The sequence below is a fragment of the Vigna angularis genome, chromosome 5, assembly GCF_016808095.1.
Source record: "Vigna angularis cultivar LongXiaoDou No.4 chromosome 5, ASM1680809v1, whole genome shotgun sequence".
NCBI lineage: Eukaryota > Viridiplantae > Streptophyta > Magnoliopsida > Fabales > Fabaceae > Vigna > Vigna angularis.
In genome coordinates this window covers 6,308,424-6,315,380 of record NC_068974.1, presented here as the reverse complement: position 1 = coordinate 6,315,380, position 6,957 = coordinate 6,308,424, and positions in this window count along the sequence as shown.

The window sequence follows — 6,957 nt, the reverse complement described above, 5'->3', positions numbered from 1 at the left end:
AATTTTAAACATTCAGTTTGCAATGTTGATGACATTAATTGTTATTTGTAAATCTATTGTAAGAATAGATTAATTATAAAGATGATAATGAGAAGGCTAGAGTTAGAGAGGAAATCTTTACCATTAAAAATAATTCAATTTTTGAAATATAGTTCTAAACACGTTAATTATTATGATTTATCTTTTTCGGATTGAATAAAGGAGCAATTTATTATTACGTTTGATATCCATATAATTTCCATCATTATTTTATTTAATTATTACATTTTAATCAAATCCTAACTAACTATGAAAATACAAAATAAAAAGTAAAGAAAGAAGGTATTTATATACTCATAGGATAAATTCAATTTTTATACATAATAATTCTCATAAATATCTAAATTTTATTATCTTCAGCAATATCATAGAAACTTGCATTTGTTTTCTTTAAAACTAAGTAAAATTACTTTTATAAAAGTCTTTAAAATAAAAAAATGGTTTTAAACTATACTTCCAATAAAATATTGTCATAATAAAATATTAATATAAATAAGTTTATGCTTTTGAAAAAAAGTTAAATATATTTTTGGTTTCTAAACTTTAAAACGAAATTGATATTTGTCTTTGTTAGAAGCTTTATACATTGGTCATGACCTTTAAAAAAGAGTGAATATAATCATTTTAATCTAACTAAATTAATTTTTTTTGACGTGTTAAACATATTTTCCAATTGACGTTAAAGTTGAAATGTGTTCAACAAAATAAACAATTCAATTGTTAATATGAAACATATTTTAGGAAAAATATCATAATTCAATTAAAATGTAATCACAATTCACAAAGAATTACAAAAAAAAAACCTAGTACACCTCTAGTGCTGATATTACAAAGAAACCAGAATTCAAATCCTTCCTTGATCTTTTCTTTCACTCTTGAAGCCTTACAACTTGAATTTCCTCAATTCATGTTTGACTTCTCCAAGAATGCTCCAAGACCTCTCAAAGAATGGTTTCATAACAGAAAGCGCTAAGTATGTTTTTCATGCCTGTAAAAGAAATGAACCACATATATATAGCAAAGTCATATATCTATCAATTTTAATCGATTAGATTATTTCCTTAATCTATTAAAATTTGCACACAATTCTAATCGATTAAGAAATCGATTTGGTGTTTTTCTTAATCGATTAAAATAGAAAATAATCTTCATGGTATGCATTAGACCATTTCAATCAATTAGATTATTTCCTTAATCAATTAAAATTTACACATAATTTTAATCGATTAGTTCATTTTCTTAATCAATTAAAATAGAGAGTAAGGCACAAATTTTTTACAGTTTTAATATTCAATACATATCATCATACATTCAACATAGATTGATACTACATATAATTAATCATAGTTTCACAACTTATTTATCAAGTTAGGAACATTAATCAACATCGTCCCACTACTCGGCTTCAAACAACTCGACATCATCTAGCTTGGCACCAACCAACTTGGCACACCCAGGAAACCTCTAGGCACAACTCAGACTAAGCTTAGGATAACTCTGCCAAGACTCTCCAAAGCTCAGCAACACATCATTAGTGCTCCTTGTCATCAACATGATCTTCATCTTCTTGTTGTCTTCCTCTATAAGAAGATTTTTCTTCTATTTTCCAACTTGAAAGAATTTAGCAATGTGATCAGGCTTACAACAGCTGTAACACTTCCTCAATCTACACTCATTTGCATAGTGGTCGTGCTTGCCGGTTTTCTCTTCACAATAATCCTCAAAATTATCTCGGTCACGTCCACCTCATCCTCGACCTTCTCATCCTCTACCTCTAAGACCTCGACTCTAGGTATTCCAAGTTTCATTTGAGTCAAATTGTGCCTATAGTTCTTGGTCGAGAGGTTCAATGAATTCACCTGACTCCTTCTCCTTTGTTCGTGGGCTTCTAATGACCTACCAAGTTCATCCACTATGAGAATTGACAAGTTAATCGATTCTTGGATGGTGCACACGATACTTTCAAAATCTTTTATGAGTGATCACAAGATTTTTCTCACAACCTGGCTAGGTGGCATTTAATCTCCATTCTTGCCAAGTTGGTTGGTCACCTTCTCCACCTAATTTACGTACTTGATTTCATGCTCTTTGGGTCCATCTTCAACTATTCAAACTCCTTTTTGAGAGATTGTATTCAGACTTATCTAACGTTGTTGTCACCTTTATATGCAACCTCTAATATCTCCTAGGCTTCCTTTGTTGATGCGACATTTGCTATATTTTTGAATCTCAACTCATTTATTGAATTATAGAGAAAATACAATGTTGACCTATCGCTTGCACGTGTTTTCTCCAACGCGGTCATCTATGCCACCGTATATGTTTGTCCTCATCGGGTTCATTGTATTTGTGTTCCACCATATCCCAAATGTAAGATCCGGGAAAAATAAGGGTCTTATAAATAAGGTAGTTTTGTGAATTTAGTGTTTTTGTTTGGAAATGAGTGTTATTTATATTTTGGCTTGGGGACAAAAGAGTCTTTTAGCTTTTATTAATAAGGTGCAAGAAATTAAAATAGGGTGGGTGTAGAAAGGAAAATAATGAAATTAAATAATGTGAGAATTTAATAAAAAGATATTATGTAAATCTTTTTGAAGATTTAGTTGTTGTTATCTTAAAAAGTAGTTGAAAGAAAATAGGAGATATAATCTTGAGATTAAAAGAAATATTATTATTAAAAAAGATATTACTAAATATTGTTAGATATTCTAAACGATATTCTTGGATATTGTTATATTGTTAGATCATAATAATATATATTATTGATAGAGTTATCATAATTAATTAGAATAAAAATATTAAGATAGAATATATTAAGGACTTATCAGAATTAATTAAGTTAAAGATAAATTTATTTTACCTTATCTATATCTTTTATCTTAGTTGGTTGTTATTACTCCTTATGGGCTTTTATTATAAATAGAGTACCATATGTGTATATTTCACATAAGAAAAATTAATCTCACACATAGTTGTCACTATATTATACACCTCCTATCTATATAGAAACTCTAACTATTAGGAAAATAAAAAGAAAGAGAGAGAGAGAGAAACATTCTTAGAGAGAAGAAAAGGATTAGATGTAGAAAACGTTAGTGCAAAGGGAGATTTGTTGTGATCCTTGGAGTGTAGATAAAACCTTAGTATTGGACAAGGTAAGGGGAGCTTACATTCTTGATTTGTTACGTTCTTGATTTGTTATATTCTTGATTTGTTACGTTCTTGATTTGTTATATTCTTGATTTCTTAGATTCATGATTATTTACATTTGTTTGTTGTACGTTATATGTTCTTGATTATCTTGATTGGTAATCCTTGTTTTAACGCATGTATACATGATTACGAATTATGATTATCTGTTGTTATTGTTGGGTATGCATAAATATATGTATGATGGGTGTTTCTGCATGGGATTAGTGGTTATGTTTACGGTTAGGTTTGACTTGGGATGGAGGTTGGTGCATGGGTGAGTGTTGGGTTGTACCAGAATGTGTGGTTGAGGAGCATAAGAGTGGGGGATAGGTCTACTTGTTGTACCTAGTAAATCCTTTTTTTATCTGAGGATATGTATTGGTTGTTCGGGTATTGAACCTTCCTTGTATGAGAATGATGGTGGTTTCCTTGTCCTTATGTGGTAGTAAGGCATATCCCTTAGCTAGATTGCGGGACTACTTGAAGATATCTGTAAGGGAGGCTACAGATTGGGTTTTAGGAACGGCTACAGTCGATGAGGTAGGGTACATGAGTGTGACTGATTCTTTCCACTATGGTGTTATGGTATTGTGGATGCTCATGGTGGTGATTATGATTGGGTTAATTATGATGGAGTTACACATGTTGATGATTATAGTGATGATGAAGCTTTAAGGGAATGCTATGTTTATAGTCATGGTATTAGGTGGTGTAGTTAGCATAGGTGTTGATGAACGAGTAGATTGTGGTCTAGGTGTGTGACGTTCGAGGATCGAGGATAACGCTATTTAAAATGGTTGATTTGTTATATTTAGAGGATTAGGAATTCGATTGTTATTACTTCTATGTTTGGGGTGTTTGATTATGGTTGATATAATCAATATGTATCTTGTTGTGTGGTTGATATAATTATTATGGATGTTTATATGACTTGTTTTTGTTAGCTCACCCTTGCATGTTGTGGTTGTGGTTTCTACCTACGATGATCATTTTTATACGGGAGTAAATGATCATCCAGTTAGTTCGGATGTTGTATTGGCGAGTGGATTGAGAAAGTTGGGGAATTTATGGTTGTTTAAATAAACTATTTTATATGGAGTTTTATTTTATAATTAATTTGTAATTTTGGTTCATTTTTTCTTGAATTGTAAAGACTTATTGAATTTGGGTTTCTACAATGGCATTATGATTTTAAAAATTTTAAATTATTAATCATAATCATGGCATCCCAAAATTGGAGGGTTACATTTTGGTATCAGAGCCAGGTTTTTGAAAAATCTTTTGGGGCTTTTGGGGAGTGAGCTCATCTAGCTTTCGTTGTGTGATTGCAATGCATGTCTATGTGTATGACTGTGTGGATTGCATGCGTATATATGAATGTGTGGATTGTTGTTGAAACTTTTGTGAAGAAATCTAATGTTCTAATTGTATACGGTTTGGTAATCCATGAGTGAATTGTTCTAGAATTAATTCAGTTTATTGTGAATCTTTGTAGTTTGTTGTTTGCATGATGGCAATATATGTAGACTCTTTCTTGCTATCTATAGTTGTGAATAGATTGTAGTTTTTGTTTTGTGTGATACATTGGGCAGTTTGTTGTGATGTTCTTTTGATCTGTTGAGAAATTATTGTTGTTATTGTATTATGAAAATTTATGTAATTTTTGGGGGAGTAATTGAAGTTTTGAATGGTGTATGCGTCCTTATGAGTGCAATTTTCGGGGACAAAAATTCTTTTGAGGAGGGGTGAATGTAAGATCCGAGAGAAATAGGGTTCTTAGAAATAATGTAGTCTTGTGAATTTGGTATTTTTGTTTAGAACTTAGTGTTATTGATTGTACACCTTTGTTAGAAAATAATTATTATGTTATTTTATTTATATTTTGGCTTAGGGGAAAAAAATTCTTTTACCTTTTATTAATATGGTGCAAAAAATTAAAATAGGGGGTGTAAAAAGGAATAGAATGCAAATTAAATAATGTGCGAATTTAATAAAAAGATATTATATAAATCTTTTTGAAGATTTAATTGTTGTTATCTTAAAAAGTAGTTGAAAGAAAATAGGATATATAATCTTAAGATTAAAAGAGATATTATTATTAGAAAAGGAAATTATGAAATATTGTTAGATATTCTAAAAGATATTCTTGGATATTGTTATATAGTTAATTAAAAGATATATTAAGATAATATTATATATAATTAAATATCATGGCTAGATAATAATAATAATATATATTATTGATACACTTATCATAATTAATTAGAATAAAAATATTAAGATATAAAATATTAGGGACTTATCAGAATTAATTAAGTTAAAGATAAATTTATTTTATCTTATATATCTTTTATCTTAATTGAGTGTTATTACTCCTTATGGGCTTTTATTATAAATAGAGTACCGTATGTGTATATTTCACACAAGGAAAATTAACCCCCACATAGTTGTCACTATATTAGACACCTCCTATCTATATAGAAACTCTAACTATTAGGAAAATAAAAAGAAAGAGAAAGAGAGAGAAACGTTCTTGGAGAGAAGAAAATGATTAGTTGTAGAAAACGTTAGTGCAAAGGGAGATTTGTTGTGATCCTTGGAGTGTAGATAAAGCCCTAGTGTTAGTCAAGGTAAGGCAAACTTACATTCTTGATTTGTTACGTTCTTGATTTGTTATATTCTTGATTTCTTAGATTCATGATTATGTACATTTGTTTGTTTGTTTGTTGTACGTTATATGTTCTTGATTATCTTGATTGGTAGTCCTGTTTTTAATGCATGTGTACGTGATTATGAATTATGATTATCTGTTGTTATTGTTCGGTATGCGTAAATATATGTATGATAGGTGTTCTTGCATGGGATTAGTGACTATGTTTAGGGTTAGGTTTGTCTTGGGATGGATGTTGGAGCATGGGTGAGTGTTGGGTTGTACTAGAACGTGTTGTTGATGAGCATAAGAGTGGGGGATAGGTCTATTTATTGTACCTAGTAAATCCGGATTTTATCTGCGGATATGTATTGGTTGTTTGGGTATTGAACCATCCTTGTGGGGGGGTTGATGGTGGTTTCCTTGTCCTTGTGTAGTAGGAAGGCATGTTCCTTAGCTAGATTGCGGGACTACTCGAACATATCTGTAGGGGAGGCTACAGATTAGGCTGTAGGAGCGACTACAATCGGTGAGGTAGGGTACATGAGTGTGATTGATTCTTTCTACTATGGTGTTATGGTATTGTGGATGCTCATGGTGGTGATCATGACGGGGTTAATTATGATCATGTTGATGATTATAGTGATGATGAAGATTTAGGGGAATGCTACAGTAGTGTCGATACAATCATAACAATTCAGCCCAATTTCTTGATAGAATCTTGATGTAAAAAACCAAATTTGATACTTGATTCTTCAAGACACTTCTTGGATGCTCCTATAATCAAAACTCATTAAACAGTTAGTTATGAAATTGATTGTAATTGAATTGTTTTGAAACAGTGCGCATGATAATTATTTATAGGATCTTGTGAATCTTGATGCATTTTAATCTATTACAAAATTTATGTAATTTGTTAAGTTTTTCCTTTTGTTTTAACAGATTTTCTTTTGTTTTTATTTAACATATTATACAGCGCATAAAATCGATTATACAATTCTCATAAGCTAGTAATAAATTCATTTTACCGTTAGAAACAATTCAAGCTTTAAATGAAATTGATTTTGACAAATGTA